The 18,446-nt window shown below is 36.7% G+C and overlaps 1 long non-coding RNA gene across 1 annotated transcript in view; it reads left to right on the top strand.

The window, feature by feature from the left end:
* Window positions 1-18,446, top strand: part of LOC148223574 (uncharacterized) — an 86,848-nt gene that overhangs the window by 9,560 nt on the left and 58,842 nt on the right. The window lies entirely within an intron of this gene.

The raw sequence follows: 18,446 nt of genomic DNA, 5'->3' as shown, positions 1-18,446 counted from the left end.
CCTAATAAGCCACAGAAAAGTGACTAATACAATGATAATCTCTGCAGCTCTTGCTGGAACCATCAGCACTATCTGAGATTGAATATTTTTACTATTCATCATCAATATCCTCTGCCTCAGGATGTCATTTCTAAGGTGATTTTCTCATCACTATTTTTTTTCCCGTTTTTGGTTTCTTATCTTGTCTTCTTTATCCTTGCCATATATTTATAGCTTCCACACAGGGACTGTAATTAAACCTTTTCTTTGCTCTATGCCTTCAGCTTCTAATGCATTGTATAATGTTATAGTCCTAAAGTAGAAGAGTAAGAATCCACTAATGTAAACTTTTGGGAAGGTTTCCAAAAGTACATTCTGATTTGAATCATGTAATAAATTGCACTGACATGCAGTTAAGCTTATAATGGTGTACCAAGATCTCTCTACAGATATAACAGAAATATGGGACTTTTGTGACTTAGAATTTCTAAAATGGAACTCTTGGTGAAAGAACACATGTTATCTGAAGTCTGAGGATGCCTATGATCAAAACTGAACACATCTTTTTTTCTATTGGTATCTAAATATAGGTTTAATGACTAAAATGAAGGTCATTCTGATGTTTTCTGGCCTTTATTTTTCCTAACGTGAGAGAGATGGCTATGGGCTATGTTTGGCTATGGGAGTACAGGGGTTCTGTTTGCCTTTTTTATATTATTTTCCTTTCCATATCTTGTTTGTATTTAGCTATATCATTTTACTCCAAGTTCTCTAAAGTTCTTCCCCTATTTTTCCTTCTCTAACCCTGTTTGTAATATTTAAATTGCATTTGAACTAGACTTTCTATATCTGACTTACTGTATACAGATTGCATTATTTAGCCTAAGTTATCCATTATGAAACTCCTTAAAAATCCATTGCTCACAAGATGACTGATAGTTTTGGGATATGTTCTTGTTTTCCATTTGGACATTTTACTGGTCTCAAGGCAGATTTAATAGAACCCACATTTCTCCAATTAGAGCTAGTTTAGGAGTGTAAAGCTAGTTTGAACTTGTACTATCCTATCTTCTCAAATTCAAAACTTTTAGTTAAATGCCCTAATTTTTTTTCTGATTCTTTATATATTCACTTGATGGCATTGACCTCAAGAATACTGGCCCTTCACTTGAACATCCTATTCTAGCAGCCTAATTTAATGTCAGGCTGGCTGCTGAGAAGCTGCTGAATATATTGAGTATATGGCTACTCAGAAGCTGCTGAATTTCAGGTTTCTCTCTGCAAACTGCCTCTGTATTTTTGGTATCCGTTGACAGATATCTGTTAATGCATTATTCAGCTTTAACCTAATGCTTATAGTAAAAGTACAACAAAAATTTTAAGTCTTTATTATTATAATTTGCTTTAAATAAAACTTACTGCTTTTAAAAAAAAATTGAAGAAGCTCAGATGTAGATGGGCACAAAACCGTTGCTTGTAACAGCAAAAAGCTATAGATTTCTAAAAGTGTTTTCACTTGTTTTCACATCTCAAGGATTCTGGTTGGCTCTTCCCTTGACAGAAGCAGTTTGCTGTTAAAACTAAGGCAGATTTGAAACCGGCATCCCAAAACCAGAGATGTGTGCTCAGAGAAAGGTCATCGTGCAGTGGGAAACAGAGCCAGTTTTACACTGTGTTAGATTTACCTAAGAACAGAGATCCAAGGTGCTTTTATTGATGCTCAGTCTCTACTTAGTTGAAGAAAGAGATTCAATCTGTAAATGATAGATTCCCAGTGGAACTGTGCTGGACATACAAGATGGTAGGGATGTTGAGGAGGACACTGACGACTCTAAATTCAGATTACCATATAATAGCTACGTCTGTACTAAGATGCCCTGACTAACAGTTTTTATTGAGGTTCTGTTTCTAGGGTGTAGGTAGGGCTCTAGGTCCTAAACTGTTCTCCTGCTTCGGGGCTTGAGAACGTGAACCTAATCCCATTACCCAGGGTCTCGATTAAGAGTTCACATTCACATCAGGGCTGTGTCCTCTTCAGGCTTTGTCTGCCATGTCAGATGTAATAGGAGTTCCAATCATGAAAGATTTTTAAAAGTTTTAAAAACTGATCTGTATGAAACATGTCCTAGCACCTGCCAGTAGCTCCCATGTGGACTAGAACCACATAGCATTCTGCTTATAAAACAAACTCTCAGATGTTTCCTGTTATTAAAATGCCAGTGATGTTGTAACACTAGAACACATTTAGCATAATTGTTTTGCATTGGCATCCATCATTTCTGATGTCTGTTCCTCATATCCTTGTTTCTGATTCCACCACGATTTCAGTCTTCTACTATTTTTGTTTTTTCAATGATTCATTCAAGCTTGTAGTTTGAAAGTCCATCTGCTTATTTTAAGAGCAGATCTTTCTCTTTCCAATCAGGAAAAGAAACAGCAGAATCAACATAACATAGCTGGAATTCAGATAATTGCATATATATTTACAGAATACAGATGCATTCCTTTTCACAGTCAAAATTTGTAAACCAGTCTAATAATGACTGCCCCCCAAAATATTCATGCTATCATTGCAGGAAACAAGTTGTTTTGTAAACAAATAATGTGGAATGATGCAACATGACATGAGTCATGCAGTTTAAAATTGATTCCAAATTAACATACCACATTTCATTAATTGGTAATATTTCAAATGCAGTTTTACAGAACCAGTAGACATTGGTATTGTAATTTGCCCATAGTAAAACAACAAATTGAAACAAAAATTCTGAAATTATGCTTCAGACAACTAATTTTCTCTTGCCATTGCACACTCATCTCAGCTCTACTCTGAGCCTTGGGATTTTGTGAACATTTCAAATTTATTTTTTCACTTGTTTTACATTTGCAGCTAGCTTAAAAACATTATGCAGTAAAGCTTGAAAAAAACAGCACCCAAGTGTCAAATAACACAGAGAAAGTGCAATTCCCAAATTCATGTATTTTTCTAAATTTAATTTTCAAGCCAGTCTTTTAGGATTTTGATCATTTTTTTAATAGTTGCAGTACTAAAGATTCTCCAATCCTTATCAATATAGTCATAATACCAATACACAAGAATTGATGTTAGTTGAACTTGTAACAAACCATTATCAGAAAAAAAGGATGAACAAAAAGTCATTTGGCATGAATGGGGCACGTATTTTGGCATATGCTGAAGTGGCAGTATTTGCTTTATTACAAAGATTGACTTTTCAACTCATTTGAACACCAGAAGGCAAATTTTTTATGTTTCTCTCAAGAAAAACAATTTATAAGATCTTTTTCTCTACCTTTCCTGTTATATCTCAGTGAATGTGACTGCTTTCTGGTGGTTTAGAGCTCCGATGCTTTTTCTGGTTTGAGGTTTTCTTCACCAGTTTAGTGACCTGTTCTTGTGTCCCTAACTGTCTGGATTCTTATCACATTCATTTGGAATGCACTTCTAAGGAGTCTGCACAGAATCTGTAAAATACGGTCGACAGGACTCCACGTGTTTTCATATCCTTGGATTTGCATTTATCTGTAATGGTTCTTAACCATTTGCCTAATCTTTGCAATTTCCATCGTTTCACTTTGCTCCAAGTTACCTAGGAGTTGAGCTGGAAAATAGGCAAGATTAAATATTTAGACTGTTTTGTATCTGAATAATGTGAGAGATGGAAAAAGCTCTTATTATCTTCCAAGTATTGTCCTTCTTCACTGTAACCAAATGATATTATCTCATTAACAAATTTAACCTCTTTCACTTTGAGACTACTAGAATGCAAAAATCTTCCCTCGATGTAGATGATTTGCTCAAAAGATTAAATTGGTCTTTCTGAGGAAAGCAAATGCATCAGCACATCTATACTCAGTTGATCAAAGGAGGAGGTATGTCTGCTTAAGCAATGGTTTTGAAACTTCTGGACAAAAAAAATTCAGTGCAATTAAAAGGAATGCAGGCAGTATAGAAAACAAAAGGGTGCTTATAGAAATCTACATTAGAAAGTGTAAGAATAAGAAGATGAGGAAAAAGGTAGAAGAGAAAGCTTTGCTGGCTACAATAGACATCAAGGGTCTTAAGCCTAAACTGGCCTCTGATGGATTTCTGTAAATGCAGTTTTCCAGATTGAACTAACTTTGATAACTCAGTGAATTAATAAACAGCTGCTTCTCTGATCAGGTGTTCACTGGTGATCAGAAAGTCTATTGGCCTTGTAAGCAGGACAGGTATTCAACCAGGAATGCTCTAGAGATAATTTTAAAGGGGAAGTTTTGGTTTCCTTTCCAAATAGGACTTTATTTTGGCTTATCGACCTTTATCTCTGATCCCATGCCATTTTCCTCTTTTACCCTTCCCATTTTCCTTCTTTGAAATAATTGTTCTTTAGTGTAGCTCCCCAAAATATTCTTGATTCATTGATGTTGGCAGAAAATGCTGATCTGTTTTAATCAAATTCTATAGGAATGTATTTTTTTCAGTGAAACTACAGCTGAAAGCAACTGTGGGGTCCAAGTCTGAATCCCTGTAACAAAATTAAAATTTAAAAAATCCCAGGAGCTTTTCTAGATACTAGGTTTTAAGTTAGTGGCACTCTCTTGGGAATTGAGTCTCAAGTCCCTATTGCATCCAGTTTGGAACTGGAATTGGAACAGAAAATTGAATCTGAGTCACTATCCTGCTCAGCAAGCTGAGAAGTCAGCATCCCCTATCCAACAAATGTTTTTCATTTAATGAAGTCTTGAATAGGAGGGATTAACTTCTTCCATGCAATGCAGAGTAGACGCTGGTGCCTGGCCCCCCATGCTCCCATTCCTGTCCTGAGCCATGTGGCAGTTCCAGGAACAGACTCAGTTTTGATAGAGCCATTCCTTTCTAGTGAGTCACTATCAAAAGCCTTGCTAAACAGAATTTTTACACTCCAGCTGTCACTCCCGTGAAGTCCTGGGCTGCCATTCTCTCTAGCACTGCAGAGATGTTCTGTCCTGTCTAGAGATAAAGGCAGGAAACATGGAAAGGTAACTGAGGTTCTCCATTCCCCCTTGATGCCTAGCCTAATAACAGCCCAACCCTCCATTCCCTGGTCCAAGGCTGGAAAATAAGAGAGATTTGTGCCTGGATAATAGGAGCAGCAGAACTTGCCTGAAGCAGTTTTTCTTTTCTTAAGGGAAAAGGCTGGTAAATGGAAATTTCGAAGTTCGACATCTGTTTGAAGTATTGAACTCTTGTGTTTACTTCATTCTCTCCCTGGATTTACAACTATGAGCTATTTTCATCCAAACTAGAAGAAAAACCAAGGCAAACTGGCACATGTAGTAATCAGTTTCTTCCTAACTCATATAGGCCTGTTATGAAGGCCTATTTTAAGTTTCCTTTTTCTCCCAAAAGACATGTTAAACTCAGTTTTTAAAGGCTTTACAGTATAATCAAACCAGCTCAGCACAGCAGGAATTCACATCTTTTTTCCCATGTTATTATAAAGTCTACTTTCAAGTGTCTTTGTACACCATTGAATTTTGGGAATTCTGGAGATTATAAATAAAAGCATCTTCTTTTCTTGAAAGAACCTCCGGGCAGGTTCTTTCAACAGAAGCTTCTCTTCACAACATTAGAGAATGCAGTGTAAAGTTCACTGTTCAGGAAAAATATTCCTCCCATTTATCAAAAGATTATTTTAGACACATTAGTTTAAGACATACCTTTAAAAGGTTGAGTATTTAGAAAGCACGACAAAATCCTTTGTTTTCTTGATCTGTATGTTTGCTTTGCCACTTTCAGGCTATACCTTCATAGTTTTGTTCCTTGTTTACTGATTGCACATTTTTTCTAAATGCACTCGGATCAACCTGGAAACACCATTTGTGCATGACCTTATCTCAAAGTGCCAGATGGATATAGACAGGTAGCAAGAGAGCTATGTAAAAAATAAAGATTTTCATTTGTGCTTCCTGACAAGTCTTTGAGAGATGGGAAGGGATTTGCTTAGTCCTTCAGTGAAAGTTGGATTCATATTCTAAAGCAAGTCCAATGGGAAATTCCTATTAGGTCTGCCAGCTTTGTCTGTTGCATGAAATGACATATTTGTATTCAAGTAAGACCCTTAGGATTTCAAAGAAAATACTGGTGATTCAAGAAATTTAGCTAAAAGTTCTTGGCTAACTCTGAGGTGTTATTCAGTAATTTGTGGAGGGTTGGTTGTATAGGACACAGAGATTTCCAGAAAAAGGCTCATCCAAATGAAAGAGTTAATGACATATTCAAAATGTCAGCTAAATGATTATGCAAGCCACTTTTCTCTAAACTTTTTTAATGCATGACAGGTGTCTACCACATTCCCACAGCGGAATGAGCACCAGTACAGAAAATGGGAATTGATCATAATTGCTGCTGAAATGGAAAGATAATGACCAATGACCTTCTTCATTGATGTGAACAGTAATGTTTACCGTGGATAAAATATATACTTGCAGGAATATGGCTCACAAACAGAAAATCAATAATGAGAAGGTTCAGATTCTGCTGCCTGTGTACTAAATGTTTGCTGACCAAAATGAGAGCTTAATAGGCAGATCTGTGAGCTGTTGAGTTTTACAGCTTTGGAACTTTGAAAATGGTAAAAAAGTTGGAATTGAGACTTACTCTTCACACCCACTGTGTAGTTTCACAAAAAAACAAGAGAAAATTAGGTTTTTACAAAAAATATGGGAAATAGTAATTTATCAAGAGAATGTTTCTTTCTCTGAAGAAATGTTGACTCCAGATTATTTTCAGAGATGATTTCAGCAGGAAATTCAACACACTTCAGGTAGCAAAAAAAAAGTGTAACTATTCCTCTTTGTACACAGATGTTTATAAAGAAACCTTTATTAAAGAATTTGACCCACAAGATAAAAATGTAAGATAGGTTTTAAATCAGCCATGTCTTAATTCAATGAATATTTGTCTTTACTTGTGCCATATGAAAGCATGTGCGTGTTGTAGCTCTTGCGAAATGCCATTAAATTAAATTAAAAATAAATGCACTGTTATTTTTCAGAATCAGTGGCTTCATAGAATATTACAACAGGAACTCAAAGAACCCATTGGGTTCTGTTTTAATTTTATAATATTCTGGTTAATAATGTCTATTAAAACATCCATTAAAAAACCATCATGCTAATTTAACTGGGAATATATAATAGATGCTGTTTAATGCTCCCATTAAATTAATGCTAAGACTTACCGTCTTCAATAGATGTTGTTATTAATGATATCGTAAATAGATGCTATTATTAAAAAGAGTAATGCAACATTAATTAAAAGCAAGTTAGGACTTCACTGTCAAAAGAAAAACTCCTTACCTAATAGACACCAAAATATTAGCAGTAGCAAAACATTTTCTTGTTTGTTTGACTTTCTTCTACATTCTACCATTATTTTCCCTTTAGTGTAACGACCTCAACTGCACATTGTAATCACATGAGATGTCAAATGGATATAAAATATATGCTTCCACAGTGATGGAATGCTTCTTAGTTTCTTTTGCTTTCTTTCTATTTTTAAATTAGTAAATGCAGGGTTTAAACGAACTAGGAAAGTATGATGTCCAAATATTATTTCATAGTAATTTCTGTATTTATAGTCTTTATTACATTATGGATGCAGATTGTTTTATATATGTGTATATATTTCTATGTAATTGATGGCATAAATTTATTGTTTTGAAGACCCTTTTTTAAAAAATTCAGTCTAATTCATAAAGCTCATAAGGTTGTAAAGCAACTGAAAGGCAAGAAATGGCCATGTTTGACTGCTGTCAGACAGAAACATCACACATGCCATGATGGAGCTGCAGCAAGTACAAAACATGAAAGCCAAAACCCACGGTTTGTTGCAAGTACCACATTGTAATAAACCTTATAATTTATATCCATGCTACTATGGCTTTTCTCCAGCTTGAAATGCAAGCTAAAGTACACTCATCACCACGATCGGAAGAATATAACTTTGTTTTTAAGCTTGAAAGTCATTGCTTTTCTCTGTCATCAAAGACTGGAAAAACACTGAGCAGAAACAAGTACATGAGAAAGAAAATATCATGAAGATAATGCTCATAGTCACATCTCCAATAGGGAACAAGATTCACATCACTTTGTAGACTCATATTTCCTGACATTTGTCCTAGCAGATTATGATCAAAGAAATAAAGCAGTGGCTGGGAAACACCACAGGAAGGATTAAATTAAATGATTATGTAAACTTCCAAAGGAAGACTACTTCCACTTGTATCCTGGCTGCTGGAAACCTTTTAGAGTTTATTTGGAGATTGACTCTTTTTCAACATAGCAGGGTCTTGTTTAGGGATCCCCTGACAATTTTAGGTTGTTTTACTGGGCAGGCATTGCCCTGCAGTTACCATCTCCTTGAACAGAACTGGCTGACAAACCAGCTGCTGCCTGTAGCCTGTTCACCAGTGCCAGCCACCAGGAGACCATGGCTGAACTGCAAAGAAAGATATCACATCAAAATCCACTAAAGTAATACCAGGTTGTTACCTGATTAAAAGTCTCAGATACAGTGCTAATGGGAACCTCTGTACCAATTCCTTGTAATTCTAATGAAGAATTATTAGAAAAAAGTAAGAGAGTTTTGCATTTAAGAGTGAAAAAAAAAATAAAAATGACTGCCCTCTTTTAACCCCAGTTGCTTAATATATTTCAGGCAGGGAATTCAATCAGCAAAAGCTAAGTGAATTGAACACTGAAAAGATTTTTCAAACAGATTGGACAGGTTTATAGCCTATGTAAAACAAAAATAATCAAATCATATTCATGTGCTAAACTGATTACCTTCAGCTCCAGTACTGCACAGCAGGCCTGGTCATGAGGGAATGGGAGGAGAACAGCAAACAGTTATGCTGACACTGACTGGGCTTTTTGCCTGATAGAAAAACAGGGAGAAGTCAGGGTTAACACTCACAGTAATAGACCTCTCCTTCAAGAAAAGGATTATCTGATAATTGATAAAGATATGTTTTTTTTAATTTCAGTTTTCATTTTCCTTTTAGAATTAGTTGCAGCCCAGTTGCAAAAACAGTGTGTGGAATAATGTGTAGGGTACTATTTGTCAGCCATTAACCACAAATCTTTCTAAGAGCTCTTTGGTTTTTACCTTATGGGCTCTCCCTTCTCTTCACTCCCAGCAGAGAAGTTACCTTTTTATCTTGTTCCTATCTCATACCAAGTTGTCCAAATCCTTGTGTCTTGTGGGATCAACTGCTCAGAGAGCATGAAGGGAATACTAAATGTTAATTGTGTTGGTTTTAGATTTTGCATCTGTTTTGAACAGTTACATAAATGAAAGTAATGCAGAATCAGATTCAGTAACCTTTTACATGCAGTTTATAGGGACCGTTTTTCAGTAGGGAAAAAAATTAACTCATACTATTAATGATTAATTCATAACTTTCCTGTGCTGCCTGCATTATAAAGGGAAGAGTAGGTAGATGCTGCTGTATTGAGAACTGGTGAGTAAAGTTGAATATCACTGCAGAGTTAATAGAGATTTTAAATTTGTCTCACCAAGATTTTCTGAGATGACCAGCTGAGGAGCACGTTTTATATTTAATTAAAACTGAATGTTTCCTTACCCCATGTTTACCACATGTATTCATGGCTTTAGAAACAAAGAAATAGGTGCTGAAAGTATATGAACTAAGGTTAATTGACATTTTGTGGATTTTTGATATTCTCATAAAAATGTGCAAATATAAAGTATTAAGTTTTTGTCAATAATAGAAATAATTATTTTGAACTATGTATAACTAATGGCATGCCTTTAGCAAATAAAGGATTTCAATAAAAATTTTGGAAATATTTTATCCAGCCATGTCACAAATAATAACAAAAATTAATTGATTTTATTTAAAACTTTGTCTCTTACAAAGAGAGGAAAAATTATAATTTGGGTGTTGAAAAGCTGGAATAGTTATAAATCTCTGAAAGTAATTTTCAGCTTTGAAGTCAGTACAGATAGTTTAAAAAGCAACACCGTGTGCATTCTCCTTCTGACAACAAAATGCCTGATCTGTGGTACATTATTAGAACTAAAAAGCTCCAGCAAATGGCCTAGAAAACAGAGGAATTTCTAAATCTGATGGCTGAGTCATTCCTCTTATTTCATGGTTCCCCTCAGCATTAAAGCACACTGCTGATCAACCTGCAAGATGGGGATTTGCAATGCCAAATCTTTCAGGACAAAGTTGATTGCTTATTAAAGATTCCTTAATTTTGGTGGTAGTGAATCAAGAGGCAGAGCTTTGAGAGTTGGCACTGGAGAGCAGCAGGGCTGTTACAGAAAAGCTGACCATGGGAAGTAACCTTGGGTTGTATGATAAAGTCATGATTCATCTTGTACTCACAGATGGAAGAAAATGCATTGAAAGATAAAGAAAATTTTATTACAAAATGTATTCCCTCTCAAGAGGAGAAACTTGGATAAATTTTGATAAACTGAAGATATTTCTCAGTATTAAGAGTCACATTGAGGACACCAGGACTCACATGTGAAGGAAGATTTAAATTCCCTCTAGTCAGTGGATGTAAAACTGTCTAGGATTTATATTACAAACAACACAGGGGTTAAAAAACCTGCAGGCTACAGTTCTGCTGGCTGGATGACTACTTTGTGAAGGACACTTCAGAGCAAGGAGAAAACCTATTCGGAAAGGAGTAAGTCCTGATTAGCAAAGAAACACTTAAGAGGTCAAAAGGGGCAGAGACAAGAAAGGATTTGAGAAATATATCTAGATAATAAAAGGTTCTCCAGCGATACAAGTAAAAAGAGAACAGAAATACCCAGGGTTCCATACTAGTAGAGGAAAATATGAGTTTTGGCATCATGCCTTTATTAGCAAAAATAATTTTTACTTTTAAAAACTGAACTGCGATGTGAATTGGCAGGGTAAGGCTAGAGGGTAATGCAAGGAAAATGGGTGTAGATACTTTCCACCAATTTTGATAGAAATGCCATTATGAGCTTTAAAAGTCAACACTGTGTACTTTCAACAAATCTTTTCAGTAAGATCTGTTACTATATGGTTAGAGAATAGAAAAAGCAGTTATATTTTCAGTGGAGAATAAATGTGATACAGACAAGTGCAAACTTGCTCTTTTGGCTGTATATAGGATAACAAAAGGTGAAGCAGAGCTCATTAGAGACATTAGGGGTTAGAGAATATTGGTTAAATATCACAGAAAGTTACCAAAAATAGCCTGGTAGTGTATTTTCTCAACAAATCAATATAGGAGGTCTTACCTACCTTAAGAGGTGAGCACCAAATAACTGAGTCACATGTAAAATTGTGGGTGAGGTTGAGTAGGTCAACCATAAAAACTAAACTACAATTGAATAAAAAGACTTGTCCAAGGCAGAAGGACATGGGTACTAATGAAGAACAGCAGTGGGATGCAGAAGTTCTTTACCAGTATGTCCAGGGGTCTATATTTCTCTGAAGACTTCAATAATGAATGGCACCAGCAATATGTTAAAACTTTCTGCTGGTAAAAAGGCCAAACAGTTGTGGAATAGATGTGGAAGGATCTAGAATAGCCTTCCCATGCTCTATGCACCCTTCAGGACTACATAAACTAGTTGCTAGAATGACAGTCTTTGGATTGCTTGACAAAGAGGTCTCTTTCAGATATCTTTGCATTCACCAGGATGCTTCAGAAGCCCATCTTCAACCTTTTAATTTGCATTTCAAAAACCACATGCTAAACTGGCACAGATATTGCTTCTGTTTGATGCATAAGTAGTTTACATGTTCTTGGAACAGTCTGCCCACAGTATCCAGATGCTCTGGAGTCAGAAAGATAGAGCTTATGAATCTGACTGGATCCCCTTGCCAGCTTTACAGTGCCAATAAAGCCCATAACATATGCACGGGAGCCCAACATTCATATCAGATCAGTCTGAACAAGAAAAAGCTTGGTAAGGTATTTTGGCAAGGTATTCATTGGTGGAGCCTATGCCAACGGTAATTAAATCTTTACCATTTACTATGGAATTCTTAGGTTGGATATAAACGTACTCCCAATTTTTACTTCCACATTACCAAACTTTACCCGCTGTAGCTGTTTAACTTATCCTCCTCTTTAGGTCCCCTAGATGCTAGCAGTTTCAGCTGGAGAAGACCACTTTAATTAGCACACCTGTGAGATCTCTTTTTAATAGCTTCAGACTGCCTTCACAGAGAGTTTCAGCTGTCTGTTTTGGGTGACAGATAGCTTAGCTGCTCATGAAGAAAGTAGTGTATTATTTCACCAGAATCTTCTAGCTGATGCTCCTGTCTTGGGAGCAGCACAAAAAGCTTGTGGAGTCACAGCTAGTATATGAACTAGCACAAACAGGTGAAATTTTTTCTGCAAACAAAAAGGTCAGTGTAGGTAGGCCCTTACTGCTTTGTCAATCCAGGTTGACAATTATGTTATAACTGAACTCAATTCTGAGTAGAATTATACGTAAAAACATTTTCTTTAAGCATGTTTTTAAGTTGAGTTGGTTGTACAATCATTCTGTTCTGCTGGAGGCATAGTCTGTGGGTATGACCACTCTCTTGTGTCAGTTCTTCAGTGAAAACATAGCCTAAAAATCTGTCTTTGCTGCAGAGTTAGTTCCAGTGACAGGAGTTCATTTGTTTAGAACTAAGTGGATTCTTGCCCTGCTTGTACACTGTGCATTTAAAAGACCTAGTCCATCCCTGTCCTACCTCGTGTGTTTACAACAAAGCATCCAGAAACCTACGTGGAAAGGCTGCCTTGCTCTTGCCTGTGGCACAGATTCTTGCTGTAGCTTTTAAGCTGCACCACTGCTCGTCTTTCTCTCCTCGATTATATATTCATACACAGAAACAAGTGTGGAATAAGTGGCTGCTTTATGAGTGTTCTCTCTCAGGATGCAGAGCTGCTGTGTGCAGAGCACATTTATTCACGGGGGGCCCGCAAGGCCGCCGTGTGAGCAGTAATGTAATCTGACTGGGACTGCCTGCAACGCAGGGCACCGTGCACCGAGTCATTGAGATGCTGACCTGCGCAGGGCTGTGTTTACAGCGAGTCACACAAAGGCACCACAACCAAGAACAGGTGGCCTTGAGTTGTGAGAACAGCCTACGGGGTTTTAAACAGCTCTGATTTATTCAGTGTGACAGTCCCTGTATAATAAGGTTGGACTTGGAGATGGCAAAATATGAAGTTTCCATGTGTTTTTTTTGGTGAATATGATAAGGAAAATGGGCTATAGCTTTTCATGTAAGTGATTGACGTTCACTCCATCATCACTTCTAAGATTCTGAAGAACACTGCTTGTGGACACATCCTGTGTTCCCTGCTGTTGCCTGATCTCTCAGCCAACAATGCTCAGGCAGAGCTTCCCATCTCTTGAACACCAGTCAGTCCTTTTTTATAATTTGCTGCTCTACCGTAGTGATCATGTTCCTAATGACCTCAGACTAAGAAGATAAGTGTTACTGAAATTATTTGTTGAATTTTCTATTTTTTTTTTTCGGTTATACATATTTTCTTTCTTTTCCCCCCATGGAATTTGTCAGATTTAAATCCTGATCCTTCAAACAGGCAAATTAATTCCGTGGATCTGTAATAACAGATAATAAAATGGGGACACCGGTGTCCCCACAAAAATCAAAATACTTACCTGGTCAGATCTCTTGAGCAAGAATCTTTCAAACTTACTGTCAGACTACCACAGAATTATATCTCACATCTCACTACAATATATTTTCTTCTGGTCTTAAACAAGTTTGTTCTTGTTTCAAAACTGCCCATTGCAGTCAAATATTTAGCAACTACAGCTTATATTTTGGGTAATTTAATATCTTTACAAAGTCAATTTTATTGTCAGTGTAATGTAACAAAAAGTCATGGCTGAATATAAATAGCCTAACTCATTCCATCTCTTACAACTAAAATATTAAGAGTTGGGCATTAAAAAATAGAAAATGTGTATATACAAAACTTTGACAACTCTGCAAAAGCACGTCTTTATGAAACCGTTTTCTACTAGATGTTTCCTTCAGGGAAAGTCACCTGCACTGGCCTGGGGATGAGGATGTGTCACAGCCATACCACACAGGCATTTGCATCTTCTGCTCTAAAAGGGCTTTGTCAGAGCCTCTAAGTGCAGTTTTCAATCCAGTCATGAAGATGCCTCACCTTTGCTTTAAGCAGTGCAGACATTTTTGACAGAAAAAAAAAAAATCCAGTTGTTTACATTTGGTGTAGATTAATTTCCATTTACATGTATGTTCATAGCAAAGGGTTGAGTCAGAACCTCCTCTGAGGAGATCATCCCGGTTCCAGTCCTGGGGCCCTCCTAGGTGAGCATTCTCATGGCCTCTCAGAATTCTCCTCTCTGTTTCCCAGCTGGTTTGTGGGTCTTTCTGACCCAGAGTAGAAGTTACCTAAAATACCCACCTTCACTTAGGATAATGCTGCTATTCCCCACAGTTATGGCTACAGGCTGTATCCTGTACTAGCCTTTTGCCAGCCACACAGTTGATGGCCAGCTACAGGGCCCTGGAGACATAAGAAAGAGCCTTTTTTACTTTTTGATGAGCAGCTGAATTTGTACCTGATCTGAAACAGTCAGCTGAAACTCTCACTGTGCAGATAGCCAGAAAACATTAAAAAGAGGTCTCATTGGTGTGTAAAGTGACCCCTTTCCAGACAAATTATCAGATACCCTGGCCAGTTCTTGTAATGATTACTAGCTAATGCACTTACATATAGCGATGGTCAGTAAGGCAACACAATGATTTTACAAAATGGGGGAAGATAATATTGCATCACCTCTGTTTTCTATGAAACTGCAAATACACAGTAAACTTCTGCCTACTTCTGTCATTTGTCGACGTGATTTTGTTTTATAGAAGGCAGAAACTGAAATGGGCAGAAACCAAGTGATTTTCCACATGTTATTTATTTTTCATTTTATATAAAGTCTCTGTTACATGGCCTCTTTTATCCTATCAATTTTTATTCACTAGCCACACTCTGTCACCATCTTTTAGAATCACATCAGTACTAGCAGCACCATTATTGTCCTTATTCAGCAAAACATATATGTTTCAAAGTTTCCAAAACCCCTGCAGCAAGAATAGTTATAGAATGATCTGAAAAAAAAAATCTCATTTTTCTTGATATTCTGTCTAACAACACTATACTGTAGATGTTACTGAGGTTACAAAAATAATATGGAAAATGTGTTTGGGCTTTTATAGTATTTTTTATCTTGATGAAGTATTAGTAGGAGCTCTCTGTGCCAGAAAAAGAGATGGAATCACATTTGTATTTGATACAAGAAAGGTAGATGAAAGCAGGCAGAGAAAAAAGTTATGTGACTTAAAAGCAATCAGGTGCTCTAGAAAGATGACTTTTTTTTTTTGAAAAGCGATGCAAAAGATGGGGATAGAATGAGAATTTGAGCTGCACCGTTTGCTTCAGCATTAGTCTCTTCACTTACCCCCTTCAACTGTTGTCCTTTTCAATTTAACTTGACTGGTGGGAGAGTAGGAACTAAAGGGCAATGAAGAAAGTTGGACTGAGTATTTTTGTTCCCTACAAAATCAGTATCATGCTTCTACAAATCAGGATGCTGTAGCTGTCTGGGCTCATTCTGCACATCAAACTAAACTCCAGTACAAATTTTCTTCCTCCATTTGCATATTTTAAGCTCCAGATAATTACAACTGTGTCATAGTCTTACTAAAATCACCCTGTGGGAACGTTAGAATAACAGTCTTTTTCTTAGCATTGTAACTACTAGGAATTTTATATATTTATATTTATATTCCAGGTAATACCTGGAAATGCCCATAATGCACATGAGCACATGTTTCTCTGTGTGTGCATACGTGTAGTGCATACCTGCCTACACAAGCTGACAGACACCTTGTAGAAAGAGGAAAGAAATAAAAGGCACTTTTCCCAACCTTGGGGTCAGGAATTTAAGTCTGACAAAAATAAACATCTTTGGGATGAATATAAAGGTTCCTGCATGAGGCAGCTTTTTTCCAGTGCATTTTACTTTGTGGAAGAAAAATTTTGGCTTGTTTACAATACTCCCAGATGTCACTTAACTCCTTTCACAACTGGTTTGTGCAGGAAATTTCTCTAAGCTACTGGTTGTCTGTCCTTTTGCTATAGATTTATACAGTGCCTAGTATAATGCATCACTGGTGCCCAACTATTCCTGTAAGTGAACACTGAATAAGCTACGGAATTGAGTAGATGTTAACTGCTTTAAAGTAAGTTAGGTAGTATTTATCATGGACAGAGTGTTTTTTAAGTCCTGTGGGGAAGAGGTTTCTTTCATCTCCTGTTTCTTCCCTTCAAATTTTCTCAACTCAGAGATGCATGAACTACTTATTGAATTACAACCTGCAGTTCATGAATCACTCAGATGCTGGAATGATTAAATAATAACAAGACCATTTCTATAGAAATGGACTCATTTTTATGTTACTTAAATTCTTTTTTAGATGACAGTTACAGAAATAAACCCTGAACAATACCTTTATTTTGGGACGGGGATTTGAGGCTGGGAGGGAAACAGTAGTCCTGCACATTATTTCAGTGTAGGAAATCCCTTGTACAGAATTGGGATGCTAATCTGTAATTTTTTCTTGTCCAGGATAAATGTTTGATTATAAAACAGCTGCCTCTATTAAAATCCTGAATTTTACTGTGTGTAGTTTTTGGATGTATCCTAAACTGAGACTGAATACCCAAACACTTTAAAAATACTAAAAAAATACTTAAAACTGGAATAAAATATTTGGATGCTCCTAAACTAAATTGTTTAATTTCCAGTTCTTGTGCAGGCAGAAGGAATTAATTTTGATCTGCTGCAGCTCTGAACTGCATTACCAAGGAGGAGATACTACCACTAACCACTGGCATTTGGTAGTGCTGTTTTGATTTTTTGGATTTCCTGGCAGGAACTTGTATTACTCAGAGTTAAGAGGTACTGTCATGTACTAAACAGCTTTGTAGAAGAGTGACCACAGTCATGTCAAACCTGAGTGATTGTTTTTTAGGAGTCACAGATGAGTTGCATGAGAAGAATAAAGAAGTGTTTTAGTTTAAGAGAAATTTTAGATAAAATGTCATTTCAATTAGCATATTATGCTGCTTTCTCTCATCTGTGTGTTTCTACCGTAATTCAATTGTGAAAAGCTTCAGGGGTTTCTTTGGTTGGAAACTAATTATCAGTTTCAATGCAATTCAATACATCTTTGGCTTTCTACCTCAGTTCATGATTTTTTTCTGCTTGTATCACTGAAATTAATTGCAGTTTGTTAGCTGTCTAGAAATTATTCAGATTTTAACAGATTTTCATGGTATCTTCAAGTCTTTCCACAAGGAAAGAGGATTTTTCCAGCAAATTTGAAAGAGTCATGAATATTTCACTGTCAGCAAGCTTTAGAATTCTAAGTTAGGGTTTTAAGTTTGAACATTATACAGATACGAACCATGAATACATATGCATACAACAATTTTTCAAAAAAATGTTTGTGTCATGTCACAGTTTCAGCCCTTGAGTAATTTATGCAGTAATAAAACTATGAAATAGTTTAGGCTGAAAAGGACTTCTAGAGGCTGTTTTGTGCCATGTCCCATTCATAGAGTTAATGTGGCCCTTGTCCCAGCTGAGTTTGAACATCTCCAAGGACACAGATTCTGCAGTCCCTCTGGGGAGTATCTCTCAGTGTTTGACTGCTATTGCTGTGAAAAGCTTTTTCTTCTAACCACACTTTTAGTTGCTGGAATTTTCATTCAGTCCTTCTTTCCCTTTCATTGTGTAGCTCCAAAAATGTCAGTCTCTGTCTTATCCACACCCTCCTGTTAACTAGTTGTATGCAGTCCTAATGTCCTTCCATAGCCACCTTCTCAGGGCTGAGCAGACCCAGCTCTCTAAGCCCCTCCTTGAACACCTTGTGCTTCAGCCCCCTGGCCATCTTGGTGGCCCTCCCTTGCCTGGACTGCTTTATCTTAGTGCTGCTTTGGCTGGAAGTTCTCATCAGCTCCTTACTTTGCCATTAATTTGTTGTCTTACATATTCATGACGTCATAAATAGTAATGAGTGACGTAATAAGAAGCAGATTGTGAAAGCATATAATTAACACTGGAAGTGTTCTTCTCTTTTCTGGTTCGTGTCACCCTTGGAGAACACACAGTTGCACATGGACATGCACATGCTATTTCTAAAAGTCTTATTGCAGAAATACCTTGCCAGGTGCCAGATTGACTGAGAACTCTCTCTTGAGGACTCATCTCAAGATCTCCACGTATTCAAGGAGGTATCTGCCTCCTGAGATCTATCTGAGGTGATAAAAAAAAAGTTGAAGTCTTTATCATTTTGAATATCATGTAACAAAGATATTATATAGCATGGTCTCTGAAACGTTCT

This window comes from Sturnus vulgaris, chromosome 5 (assembly GCF_052056855.1).
Source record: "Sturnus vulgaris isolate bStuVul1 chromosome 5, bStuVul1.hap1, whole genome shotgun sequence".
Classification (NCBI taxonomy): domain Eukaryota; kingdom Metazoa; phylum Chordata; class Aves; order Passeriformes; family Sturnidae; genus Sturnus; species Sturnus vulgaris.
Note: the sequence above shows the minus strand (reverse complement) of the source record. Positions and strands in the feature narration are given on the sequence as shown.